At 39.8% G+C, this 14388-nt stretch overlaps 1 long non-coding RNA gene across 1 annotated transcript; it reads left to right on the forward strand.

Annotated features, from left to right (window-relative positions):
- The first annotated feature begins 9914 nt into the window (after positions 1-9914).
- Positions 9915-11424, forward strand: LOC118565112. The gene is made up of 3 exons (XR_004932197.1): positions 9915-10051; positions 10898-10962; positions 11324-11424. It is a non-coding gene; the product is annotated as an uncharacterized LOC118565112 (long non-coding RNA).
- Positions 11425-14388: the final 2964 nt, after the last annotated feature.

Below are 14388 nucleotides of genomic sequence, written 5' to 3' on the forward strand. Positions count from 1 at the left end.
GCATTGACTCAGCACTGTGTGCCATATTTAATCAACGGACTATTGACGTTATATATTCTCAATTGTCCACCATCCTCAACCCAGAGGCTCATCTGCAATGCAACATAGGTAGACTGAGGTGGGGTCTCACTCATACTAGGTTCGAGGTTGGAGCATAAAGTTATACATTTTTTCTTTAATACTGAAATTATCCAGTCGGCCAGCAACTGTCCTGCTTAAAAACATTTCCAACCGCAAAAGCCTTTACTGCGGCCTGTCTCTTCCTATTTTATGCTTCAACTTTCCAAACATTCATGTGCTTCTCATACATTTCTACATTACTGGAACCTTTTTTTAGATTGTATTTATTTTATTTTTTCCCCCTGTTTTTTTATAACTCAAGCTGTTCTCCTAATTTTGTTATCTTGTCAATTTATTAACATATGCAACACACCCTGGTCCATGTTTCTTTAACATGTTCCTACAAATTGGACTGTCAGGGGAAAGGATCAAGACTACTTTAGGATCCGGGTCCCATTACACAGTTAGGACATCTCCTAACGGCCTTCCTTCCTTAATTAAGTGTAGAAGTGCTAAGAAACCTCTAACTGCGGTCACAATCTGTGCCTTTACTACAAGAAGGGACTCAAATCCCATCTGTATTACTCCAGGGAACTTTAACCCCTGTCTGGTCATCTCCATCACCTGACAAGATACAACTAATACAGCGGATTGATATTCATCCATCCATCCATCGTCAGATTGATATTACTTTATTATTTTAGGAATCAATTGAAACAGTCTCTTAGTTTATTCTGGGTTTCCCCTTTAATGGATTTAGGCAACCATAATCTCAGGAGGTGAGATGGAGGCTCCTCCTTGTTTTAGAGTCTGGTGGGCTGAAGGTGTGAGTGTTCAGGCTGTCATGACACAACATTGGTGTTGTTATACGAATGACTACCAGTACTGACCACTGACCTTTACCATGCTTTGTAAAAGACATTTTCATTTAAATCTATATAAATGCAAGTGTGAAGAAACAGGAAGAGTAACAGAATAAAATAACATTTTAGATGCAGCTCACTGGTAGGTTGTGCTCTTTTTAGAACAGGCTCGTGGGCGCCTCATGTGGTCCTCGGGGGGCTAATTTGTGCCAGCTTGCAATAGGTTGGTGACCCCTGAGACTATACATGTCATTCTGTTAAAGGTGACAATATGTTTTAAACAAGTGTGACCTTGGATACAGTTTGTTATATGTTGATAACTTCTTTTTACCAGATCACAGATAAGTTTGAAAGGATTATCAGAGGCTCTGTTGCAAGTTGAATACAGTTTTATTAAATTCTAAAGTTCCTATGGGCAAATCAGTTTATTCCAGTATACAAAAAGTACCACATTAAAAGTAGGGGGTCCATGCTGGTTCTGGAATCCTTATAGCTGAGAAACAGTTAAAAACCCAATTAAGTTAGACTGCTTGGGGAGTAATAATACAGAAAAGGACACAAACACAACTAAATGCACCCAAGTCCTCAACAAAAACGCACTCACACCACAAGCCCTGGTGAATACAACAAAGAAAATAAAAATAAAACTCCCCTTCCACTAGTCTCCTCAATCTAAATAAAAACAGCTCAGGACCCAGGGACAGTGTAGGTCCTCTAGTTAAAACCACACAGAAAACTAAACAATAAAAACTCCCCCCTCCTTCAATAAAACCAGCAAAGGATAAAATCTAACCGTAAAAAAAGGAAAGATTCTATACTAAAACCAAAACTGAATAGGAGGAAAGACTGAAACAGTAATTAAAACAGTAGCTGAAAAATAGTAACTAAAACAATAACTGAAACTACAACTGAAACAATAGCAGGCCAACCTTCTCTAAAGTGAAACCAATCCACGGCACTCTGTACGTCACCCCAGAACGGCACTACCTCTACAGGAATCACCCACCCAGGATCTGATCTCCTTCTTCTTCTTTGTCTGGTGTTTAATGGCAACAAACTTTTAGCAGCATTACTGCCACTTACTGATATGGAGTGTGGTTCTGGATGGACTATCTATCTATCTATCTATCTATCTATCTATCTATCTATCTATCTATCTATCTATCTATCTATCTATCTATCTATCTATCTATCTATCTATCTATCTATCTATCTATCTATCTATCTATCTATCTATCTATCTATCTATCTATCTATCTATCTATCTATCTATATATATATCTATATATATATATATATATATATATTAGTATTCTACTCATTTATATAATTCACACCTTCTATAATCAAATTCTATGAAATAATTTAGTTCTCTTTAAATATTGAATAACTATTTGTATATGTTTACTCCCCAAATGCTTCCTCAAAATATCTAACAAATGTATCTTTTCCTTAATACATTGAAACTCTTTCTTCATATGTCTTCTCTCTCTTTCATATTTATTACATTCTAATATAACATGTTCTATTGTTTCATACTTTCCACAATAATCACATTTACCAGTATTATGTTTTTGAATTTTAAAAAGTGTATAATTAAGTCCTGTATGTCCAAATCTTAACCTTGTTATTACCCTCTCCTCCTTTCTATTTCGTCTTCCATTTCTTCTTTCTCTTACTGTCTTCTGAATTTTATAGAACCATCTTCCTGTTTTTCCTTTATCCCACCTTTTTTGCTATTTTTCCATCAGTTTTTCTTTAATAATACTCTTCCCCTCAGACTTACTTATTTTAACTATAAAATTAATAAGGTTTTGAGTCGCCCTCTATGCCAATTTATCTGCCCTCTTGTTTCCTTCTACCCCAATATGCGCTGGAACCCACACAAATATAACTATTGAACCCATATTTTGTATTTTGAATAATGTATGAAATATTTCTAATAAAATGTCCATCCTACTATCTGATTTATTATATTTTAAACTCAGTAATGCAGAACTTAATCTGAACAAATGACTGTTTTAATGGTTTTATGTCTTCAAGACCAATATTTGATGTTAGGATCAGAGGCTGAATCAAAAACAGCTTGTCCAGAGTTTCAGCTCCACCCACATAGAAGCGCACATATAACAGGCTGCTGATTTTCTTTCACTTTCATTTATATGCTGGTTTGGTGGTGCAGTGAAACACGGTGAGTAATTATCATCATCACAATACAAATAAGGTTTGCCTGCTGAATTGTTTCTGTTTAATGTGGTGAGACAAAAAGTTTGGTGTTTTTATTGTAAATTGATCACAGATGTCCGCCAGGTAATTTTGTTTGATATAGATGGTTTACCGTTCTTTTAAAGTAGATTCAGACCTGAGCTGAAAACACAATCATTTAAATATTATACAAGTCCCTTTTCTCTGAATATAAAAAGGATTCCATTGCTGTACATGCAGACTTTTATGTGTATCAATGGCCAGTGGTGTTGTGGTCCCTGGAGAAATGGGTATAATCACATTTTCTGAACTTTTTTAATGCAGTCCAGAAACATTCCCTGTTTTAGAAACAATCACATGACTGTATTTAGTTTACCCAAAAATCCATCAGTAGTGTTTGCTTATTGTCACATATTTTCTGCTACTTGATCTCAGGGAAGAAGTATTATGAAATTACTAAACCAATATTGGCCCACAAACTAGTAAGAGGCAACTGTACATTTGAGTGAACTATTCCTTATTCGTGAGTCTATGGATGGACTCTTTTGTAAGCTGAATAGCTGATTAGCAGCAGTTACTGTGGGACGGAGTGTGTCATTATTATAAAATTAACATGACTTAATCAGGAGCAGTTTGTAGGTATTACTGATCACACATGCAACCTACTTGAAAGTAAAATACAGATAAGGCAAACATGGTGTTGCAGTTATTTTTTGAACATTTATTTACATAAAACATTTCCGATCAAAGACGTTAAAACCAATCAGATAAACTGAAAAATTGGTAAACACGTCATCTTTATAGTCCTCACAAGGTCCACATTTTTATGGCCAACCCTCACAATGTCCATCTTTATCAAAATGGGTGTCTTTTCCCTCCGATGAGTCATCAGACTGGAACAGATCGGACGCAGACCCATTTCAGGACAGAAAAGGCAGGGAGTGGCTGCAACGGCACTCCACTGATCCTTTTTTCCACCCACACCTCCCCCGGCTGCTGAACAGCAACACAGGCAGCCACACAGTCCACTTGCAGGGACTCCAGGGACGGTCAAAATGTCAGTAACAGGGATTTGGGTACGAGATAATGTAAAATTGGAAGATCAGAATAAAACAGATATAAATCAGAAATCTATGAGTATTTGTCTGACCGATTTGGGTATAAACAGCAGTGCGGCTGGCAGCACTCCAACAGAGTACAGACCAATACTGGCTCCCTCACCCCCATCCCTCCCTGAGGAGAATGAGGAGGTGCACATGGGTCGCAGAATCTCCACACCAGAAATAGGGGGTGCCGAGTGTAAACCACCACGCAGATATGACTTAAGACCCAGAAAATAAATTAATTACCAAATGCCCCTATTACAGCAGCCAGGAGGAAGAGGATATAAATACAAACCTTATAGCCTGGGAGATTTGTCTGCACTATGTGATAAATTACCACCAATTGTAAATGACTGCAGGGAACACATCGGCTCTGGGCGATTACAGAGCTGTAGCAGGTAGATGCATGGGACCTCATGTGAACACAGAGGTGGAACAGGTGGCAGGCATTATGGGCCTTCCTGATGATGATCTGTTTACCCCACACTCTACTGAAATTGTTTTTTCCCTTAGAGAAATATACCCAGTGACCAGGGGTAACACCATTCCTCAATTTAATTGGGATTCGGGCAAAAATCCCAAAGAGTATCTGGAGGGCTGCAAAGCCATGTGGCAAACTCACACAGGGACCAACCCAGATAGGGTTAGGCCGCAAAGGGACTGGTACAGGGATGCAGTTCTGAAGGGAGTACCTCTCTCAGTGAAAACAGCCATGGGTGATAATCCAAACATGGTGGGTGCAGACCCTGCGGTGTGGGAATGCCATTCAATTCACCATTTGGGTTGATATCCTGCACACTGTTTGGCTGCCTGGTTTGCTGCCTGGTTGCCACTGGCCACCTAAGTATCACTGCTGTCATGTCCTTTGCACTTTATGACTGCCACCTGTTCTGGGAGGAGCAGAGCTTCTGCTAGATCTCTCATTTCCTGTTCATGTGTTCCTTCCTGGCCAACCAGGAAGGAAGACAGCAAAACTGTGGTAAAATGTTTAATCAATCACTACATTCCAAGACATGGTTTTCCCATGAAAATAAGATCAGAAAATGGCACACATTTCAAAAATCAAGAGCTACAGGAAGTTGAAAGCGTGTTGGGGCTGAAACACTCTTTCGGCACAGTTTATCATCCTCATTCACAGGGAAAAGTGGAGAGGATGAATTAAACACTCAAAACCAAATTGGCAAAAATCTGTGCACAGACAAAAATGGATTGGGCTGACGCTTTACCATTAGCACTGATGTCAGTCAGAAGTTCTGTAATTCAGAGATGGGGACTGACACCACATGAGTTACACACAGGAAGACCTTTTCAAGGACCCCGCACTAGGTTACCATGCCAAGCAATAAATGAAACATCAATGTTCCGTTGTGGTTATTACAGTGCTCTCCACAGTCTTGTTTCCACTTTCACCAAACAGGCCCCAAACGTGGTGGAAGGGGAGAGCAGCAAAACCAGTGCAGAACCAGAGTGGGTGCTCCTGAAAGTCATCAAAAGAAAGTGGTCAGAACCAAGGTGGACCCGTCCATACCCAGTCGTGGAAAGAACATCACATGCCGTGAGGCTGAAAGGTAAAGGTGACACCTGGTATCATTGGAGTCAGTGTACAGCTGCAGAGGCACCTCAACGTTCCTTGGCCTAGGTTCAGGAGGATCTGAAGCAGGCAGAGGAAGGAAACTTAGCCTTAACACCTCCTATCCCAGAAGGGGCAAAATAAACCCCGGGAGGAGGAAAAGGTTCTGGGGCAGTCTACCCACTGAGCTGAAGAAAGAAGTCAGAAGACAAAGAGTCAACACAAGGTGACTAGAAGAGGACAGCGGAAGAAGTGGTAGAGTTTCCCTCCCACTTGTGTGGTAGAGCTTCCCTCCCACGATGAGCAGTTGAGTTTCCCTCCTGCTCCCAGGTGGTTGAGTTTCCCTCCCACCTAGGCCTGAGACAGAACACAAAAAAATAAATAAATAATCATAATGTTTTTCTCTGCAAGATCAAGTAGCATTTAGAGTTTACACTGTATGTGTCATTAAATTTAGTGTCATTAATTTTCACAAGCTTTATCATATAATCAAAAGCATTTGAAGTAGCATTTGGGCAGGAAGGATGATGACCAAAGCCCATGAGGGTTGGCTAGGAGGTGGTTTACTATTATCTGTTGTCATTGTTACAAGTATATTGTGGTATTTTTGTGATCTTCCATTCCAAACATGTCCAGTCGACCCTCCTAAAAAAACAACAAAATGCGCAGTGACCCCATCACCTACAGATTGGTGCATTCGGCAATACGGCGGGGTGGAATTGAATTATACGCTAGGGGCCACCACCACCTTTCAGGTCGATCTATGTGACATTATAAAATGTGGCAGTAAAAACAATCATGCGCATTGGCGTGGCTACGATGTATATCTGTGTGGAACTCCAGTGGTTCAAGAAGGATGCTCAAAAGGGGAAAGACCATGTGGTCCTATAGGATGTCAAAGCTTCTGTAGCAGCTGGGACCAGGCGCTTGCATACTCAGGCCTCTGGAACCCCAGCTGGAAGTATGGTAACACTGGAGAAGCACGCAAAATTAGTCTGATACGAGGTGAGTTCAAAAGGAATGGACAAGTGGGAGTGAACCCCCTGCTCCTATCAATTAAAGAATTGCATAATGGTCTGTTCCCTGGCAATACTCATAACGGGGACAAGGTAATGTTCTTAACCTTAGGGGTAGACATCTCTGGAAAAGATCCTATGGGACTGATTAAAATTAACCTACAAACTACCAGCTATAATAACGCTGAGGACCACTCCAAAACAGAAGAACAAGAGCAACAGGTGACCACACCACAGGGGAACACGATGATTAAGATGGATTACTCTACATTAGAACCGTTAGAAAATATTCAAATGGCGACGGGATACTCAGATGACAATCTCTGGCTAAAATGGATGGCAGAAACAGCTAGTGAACAAGGTCAAGGTGACTGTGTGGCATGTGCTACAGCACGGCCTCATTTAACCACTGAACCTGCTCCCCTGCACCCAGAAGATACGTGGGGTTATAACTGTATGCTGCGTCTTACCCAACAGGCCAATCCGCCTAACTGTACCACGCTAGCCGGCATATTTCCACCTATCCCTAACAACACAAGAACTGGACCTTTCATCCCCAGGAACGCTAATGGTACCTACACTTGTTTCAATTTCACAAATTCAAAGCCTAAAGTTAATGTAGGGGAAATCCCGGCAGATTGGTGTAATGACACCCTGCCAGGAAAAGGAATAGGAGCTTGGGCTAGATCTGGATTGTACTATTATTGTGGTGACCATAGGCTCCTTACAAACATACCCAAAAGAACGGTAGGAGTTTGTGCAATGGTGAGACTAAGGGCCCCTTTAATGTTACTGGGACCAAACATCACTGCAGCACGCACACCCCATGACAAATCTATTCGTAAAAGGAGGAGACACATCATGAAGAGAAGTACCCCTAATTTCAATATGGGGGAAAGATCCCCCACCTACATGGATGCCATTGGTGTCCCCTGAGGGGTTCCAGATTATTATAAACTGGTTGACCAAGTAGCAGCAGGGTTTGAAAACATATCCTTGGTAGCGGCCATTTTTCCAATAACTTCCAACAAAAACGTAGATCGTATCAATTGCATTCATTACAACGTGCTCAGATTGGCAAACTTCACCACGGATGCAGTAAAAGGTCTGACTGAGCTTTTTGGACCGACATCCCTGATGGCGGTACAAAATCGCATGGCTTTGGATATGTCACTAGCTGAAAAGGGGGGTATTTGTGCTATGTTTGGAGACATGTGTTGTACATTTATCCCCAAGGATTGCATACACTCTCAGAAACCATGCACGAGCACTCAGGAATCTTTAATCCACATGAGGACTGGATGACTGGTGTGTTTGGCAAGTGGAAAGGTCTGATTATGTCTCTTTTTATCTCTCTTGCAGTATTTGTAGCAATATTGGTTACCTGTGGTTGTTGTTGCATTCCATGCATTCGCTCATTGACAGTCTGCCTCATATCCTCCACCATTGAGAAACAGGACCCCAGAGTTATGATGCCTTTGTCAGTAACAGCACCTGAGGAGGAGTACGAGGACACTGGGTTTGACCTGATGTATGTATAAGATTTAACTTGAAGTATTACTGTTTTTGTGAAAATGTGTGTTTTTCTTTTACTACTTATTACTATTACAATACAATCAAGTATTTACCAAAGGTGTCATAACAAACCAGAAAATTCAGGGTTTTCTACTGCGATAGTTTATGGGTGAACTCTTAGAAGAATTCAAAAGGGGGAAATTGTGGAATGTATTAACTTAGATCCGTTTTTTCTACACTTTATGAAAGTTTAATATGCTTTTATATGCTTTTAGATAACTTACAGAAGGTCTCAAGGCAAGTTGAACGAGTAGCAGAAGGAAAAGTTTCAAGGTCAGTTAAGCCAGCAACAGGAGAGGAAAAACAGCTCCATAAATGGTAGAATTATCTGTTAGGGAGTAGAACTGATACTGTGTGCATCATTTGCTCATGTAACTATGTAAAATCCTCCTCTTTGAAGTTTAATAAAACGAGCCTGCACAAGGAGGAGAGGAGAGTTGATGGTCTCAGATGTTGGCGGGCGCATCTCCTCTCCCTTTGCAAAGGCGAACTTGAATTCTTTGTCCTGGCTGAGTTTTATTGCACTCTCGACTAAGTCCTGCACAAAAATTAACGAACCCGGGGAAGCAAGATGGCTTCAACATTTTTTATGTGCTTATATAAAATTGTTGTGTTCCCACTGCATTTAACTGGCTTTTTACAAACCTGTATTAAAATATAGCCAAACAGCGCTTCCTTCCTTCTTCATGTTCTTCCGCTCCGGCGGTCTCTCTCTCTCTCTCTCTCTCTCTCTCTCTCTCTCTCTCTCTCTCTCTCTGTCTGTCTGAGCAGCAGCGGTATGATTGTTTGTGTCGAGTGGACAGAGAGCTGAGCGGGTGGACCAGGCTGAGCTTGCTTGCAGATTGGCTGCTGTCACTGAGCCATGTGACAGTACGAGAGGGGAGGGGGAGCAGCAAAGTGCTGTAACACAAACATCATAAACGTGGACGCCTCGTTGGGCGGGTTCTGCCTATGTAGGGGATGTGTCAGAGCGTCCTTCATGTTGAATGTAGCAAATCTGCAGTTAGACTCAGTCACTGACCAGAACTCCTAGAAAACCTCTGGGCTGTTGTTAAGAGGAAGATGTGAGACACCAGAACCAACAATGCAGACAATCTAAGGCAGTTGTCAATGCAATCTGGGCTTCTAGAACCTCAGCGGAACCACTGGCTGAAGGCCTCTATGCCATGGAGCTTTGATGCAGGAATTTATGCAGGAAGAGGACCAACAGAGTACTGATGTATAGAAGTGGACTTCCCATAAGCCTGACATTTGGGTTTAAAACATCCTTTTTTTTCCTTTTGATTTTCTTAACCTCCTGCAACCATAATGATAAAAACTACAAACAATAAAAACTTTTAATATTTTACTCTTAATGTAACCGGGTGGTTTATTAATTGAGAACAGTGGTTACATGGAGTGGCTGTTAATTCCCACCTGTTTCAGGCCCTTGAATGCATCTATGCCCTATTTCCCCACCTTCTTCTGTGTGTAGCATTGTTGCGCTCATTAGTGTGTGTATATAGGCACAAGGTGTGCCTGCCAAGCTAGGAGTGTAGTTGGAGCTCAGTTGAATGAACACTGGCGCTGTGCAAGTCGGGCTGCAGTACCAAGAATTAGGATCTTGGATATTTGTGCTGCTGGAACCATTTCAGTGGCTTTCTAGTGCAGCATTTGAAGGTACCAGTTTTTCATTTTTCCTTATGGCTTTATTATTGTCAGCAGACACTTTATTTTCATCTTTTTGGGTATTCCAGATTGCCGCTGTGGCATATTTTGCTCTCACCCAGGTGCATTGTTTGTTATGCTCTGGTCTAATTGGGTAACAGGTCGGCGTTGAGAGCTGGAGTTGTAGCATCACTACTGGAGAACCAGAACAATAGTGCAGGTCTCTTTTTATTTTCTATAAATTGGCTGATTGGGCACAGCTTTATAGGACTAGGTTAATGCAATGTGAGATTTTCTGTTATTTTGGTATCTAACATTATTTTGTGTTATTTTGCATTGTTACTAATTTGGTTTGCAGGTGTTGTTTTTAAGTCTCAGATTGCTTCTAGTATTGTCCTGGGTTCCTGTGCTTTATTGGGTTTTAGATTAGAATAAAAAAGTCTATTTTTAATATTGCAAAAGAATGTGTAAATAAAATATATTTTGTATACTATTTCTGTTTCATAATTTTTAAGCCAGACCTACCTGGGTACTTTTAATTGGGAGACCCTAGGCCACTTGATATTTTTAAGAGGTCTACCAGTTTGCTTTAGGGCCACGTCCTCTGTCACAATCTTGGTTCCACCTCCCTGTGTTACATTAAAGTAAACATTACACTTTCTAAAATGTCTGGCAATGAAAATTGCACTTTTACGCAATATTAACATGTTTTGAGATGTACCTGTTTGAGTCAAGGATGACCTGCAAGAACTCTCAAAATGAGGTCAATTTGTTCTTAGCTCTGAGAGTAGATTTCAGTTAGCCTTTACTGTGATGATAAAATGTTTGTGCAGTTTAATTGTTTTCTTCTTTCTCCAGCTGTTTCACCTTCAGACGTCAGTTTCTCCTCACATTCACTGACATCATGGGAAGCTCATCATCCAGTAAGTCACTACTCGGGGTTTAGTTTTAACACTTCACCATCTTAAAAGAAATAAAAAAGTTTAAGAAATCAATTCTTCTCAAATAACACTGAAATAAGTAGAAACGCAACGCAGAACTTCTTTTACTTTAAAACAAAATGATTAGTTTTAATTTCTTTAGAGATCTATTTTATGTCTAAAGTGCATTTATTTTAAAGAACTGAACATATTTTGCACTCCATATAAAACAGATGGAAATTGAAAAAAAACTGTGAGTAAACATAATTTTACATAAATGCAGGAAATACAACAAAACGCCAAAATGAAAGATCCAACAAAATTCTACAAGAGGTTTGCTTCTTCTACATTCTCCATCTGTCAGCTTTGTTGTGTCAGAGATTGGACCGAAGCGCAGACAAGAACTCAGGAGCTGCATGGTGAAGTCACACGACTTACAGGCAGGCAGCAGGAATCAGGAACACGGTGAGGTGGAAACCATAGACATTATATAATAGTAGACCCCGCATTGATTGTCGCGGTGCAGGAATTACAGCTGCCATCTTGGAGCAGTCGACCTGCTACCCTATCCTGCTGATTCAAGCTGAACAGTCGAATGATGCCTCAGCACTGTGCAGCCTATTTTTGTTGACGTCAGGGCTCGAGTTATAACTTTCACAAGTAATTTTTGATTGGAATGTGATTTTTCTAATATTATATATATATATATATATATATATATATATATATATATATATATATATATATATATATATATATATATATATATATATATATATATATATATATATATATATATATATGTATGTATGTAAATAAATAAAAAATCTTGTGTGAATTTGTCTGTTTGATCTATTCCTCCATGTTCTATACTTCCTGGATCAGTGCAGGTTTCAGGGGGCGGCTGCTGTCCTCCTGCAGTGGTCAGTGCTGGAGAGCGTGAAAAGCCTTTATCTGAAGACAACCTGTGGGCTCTGATTGGTCCAGTAGAAGTAACGTCAGGAAAACACAAACATGTTTCCTTTAGGTATAGACTTTGGGCTTTTGATGAATAAACAAAAACTTTAAACTTGGAATAGTCGCAGCAGGCCAAGACAAGTTGGACTACAAACTACAACATTAAAATTTAAAGGCAATTCTAACAAAAGGTTTTTAACCTTGATCTAAAGGAACTCAGGATTTCAGCAATTCTACAGTCCTCTGGGAGTTTGTTCCAGATAAATGGAGCATAGGAACTAAATACAGCTTCTTCATGTTGATTCTGTGTATAAAGAGTAGATTCTAGCCAGATCAATGGGTTCATAGTCACCTGGTGACATTGTGATGCAGAACTGTGTGTTCTCTGTATATTTATGGTAACTGATGTTGTTTTTATGGTCTGAGCTAGAGGAGCATGTAGATATTGAAGAAGGGGGAACCCAGGATTGACCCTTGGAGAACCCCACATGTGAGTGTTGGTACTGAGCTTAATGTACAGAGTGATCCTCTAACCTTTTGGATTTTCTCAGTAAAGAAGTTAGCAAATTCGCTGCAGGCCCTGGTGGAGTGGAGTTACATAGTCACAACGGTTTGTTAAGCTATCAACCGTTGCAGATAAGGGAGTGATGGCGTAGTGGTTAGAGTATTGTGCTTGACCCCAGCTAACTCCAGATTTCTCCCTGGGCGCTGCACAGTGGCAGCCCACTGCTCCCCAAGGAGATGGGTTAAATGCAGAGAACAAATTTCATTGGAATGTATGTTACAGTGACAATAAAGATGATTATTATTAAAAAATAAGACATGGGCATTATTAAAGGGAGAGTGTGTAACTAATTTGGCTTTTAAGTAACAAGAATAAAGTATTGCTTTTATAAATGTATATCCTGGAAAAATCTGGCACATGGAGATTGATATTAATGAGAATGTAAATTATTTCATATTTTGTTTTTGTTGTTGAAATGGAGGACCATCCATCGTCTTTGCCCAGCTGGAGGGAAGAGAAAGTAACCAAGAAAAGAAAAAGAAGTAATAAACGAGAGTCTATATCGGCATAGCTATTATCACCAGGTGGAGATAATTCATGAGGGAGCGTGGATTTAAAATGGATGTGGAGGTTACAGCTTTCTGCAGGACAGATAAGTTAATTGAATATAACAGTGAAGTTTATTTTTGGCCTTATGTTAGAAACATGGCAGTGTGGTCCAGCAGCTTCTGTTCTCCCTGCAGCAGAGATGACTTGATTGTCCATCTCCCTCTATGTGTGCAGGGAGCGACGGAGGGATATCAGCCTGTTCACTGTCTGTAGTGCAGCAGGAAGACCGGGTCTCTACTTGTTTTTTATAGTTGTTTTTTTGTCACCCAAATAAGCAACTGAACGTTCAGAAATGGGGCCCAGAAAAAAAAGTGACTCACTCAATATAGAACCAACTTTAGAAAAAATACATGCAGACTTGGCAACAGGACCAAAAACCATTTAACACGAAGACTGTAGATATTAGCTATTGGCGATTAGCAGGAGCTAATACATGTTGACATTGTAAAGTGCCTTGAGATGATATGTTTCACAATTTGGTGCTATTTAAATAAAATTGAATTGTCACATTTATGATACTACACAGCTTCTGTATTAGTTATTACACGCTTAACACACTGGGGCTTAAATGTTTCAAGTGACCAATGGATTATATTAAAACCTTTTTACTAGACTGACTGCAATTCCTGGTGGTTTCATTAGTTGTGTCATTTGATTATCAGGAAGCAAGATACTCTTTCAATACAGAGAACTGTCTTTATTGAAGGCTAGCACCATTCAAGGTGCATTCTTAAAGCTACAGTGGTTACTTCATTTAATTGTGTATTTAACAAAATCAGATTATATGATAAAATCCATAACCTCATTGTTTTACTTATTATAGGATGTCAAACCCACATTTGTCTGATCTTAACCATATTGGTTTCCAAAACTCTAAGAACCAAAAGTTTTCTCTACAGTAAACGAACTCAATACCTTCTATTTTCTTGAGTACTTTTGCTAATCTGATTTATTATGAGTTAATCAAGTATCCACTTTTGTTTTTCATCTGATTTGATTGGACTTTAGATAGAAATTGTCCTCATTTAAAAATCTATCAACATCTTTCAGATACTCACCCTGGTAACTTTGGAAAGTGTATGAATGCAGGAGCTGTTGTCTACAGCATTTATAAACACTTTGAGCTCATGGCATAAAGCATTCTAACATCATTAACAAACCATAATTCACACAAACAGCTGCTAGAGATAACTAACCCGCGTTTAACATGCTGACCCACAATACTAAACAACAATGCACCAAGCAAACACAAGCCTTATTTTCCTAAGTCCCATTTTTACTGACATGTGATTCATTTAGCTAAGGTTGTCAAAATTATTCCCAGTCATTCAGCCCATTTTGCGGTTCTTATTCAGCAG

Source organism: Fundulus heteroclitus, chromosome 12 (genome assembly GCF_011125445.2).
Source record: "Fundulus heteroclitus isolate FHET01 chromosome 12, MU-UCD_Fhet_4.1, whole genome shotgun sequence".
Lineage (NCBI taxonomy): Eukaryota > Metazoa > Chordata > Actinopteri > Cyprinodontiformes > Fundulidae > Fundulus > Fundulus heteroclitus.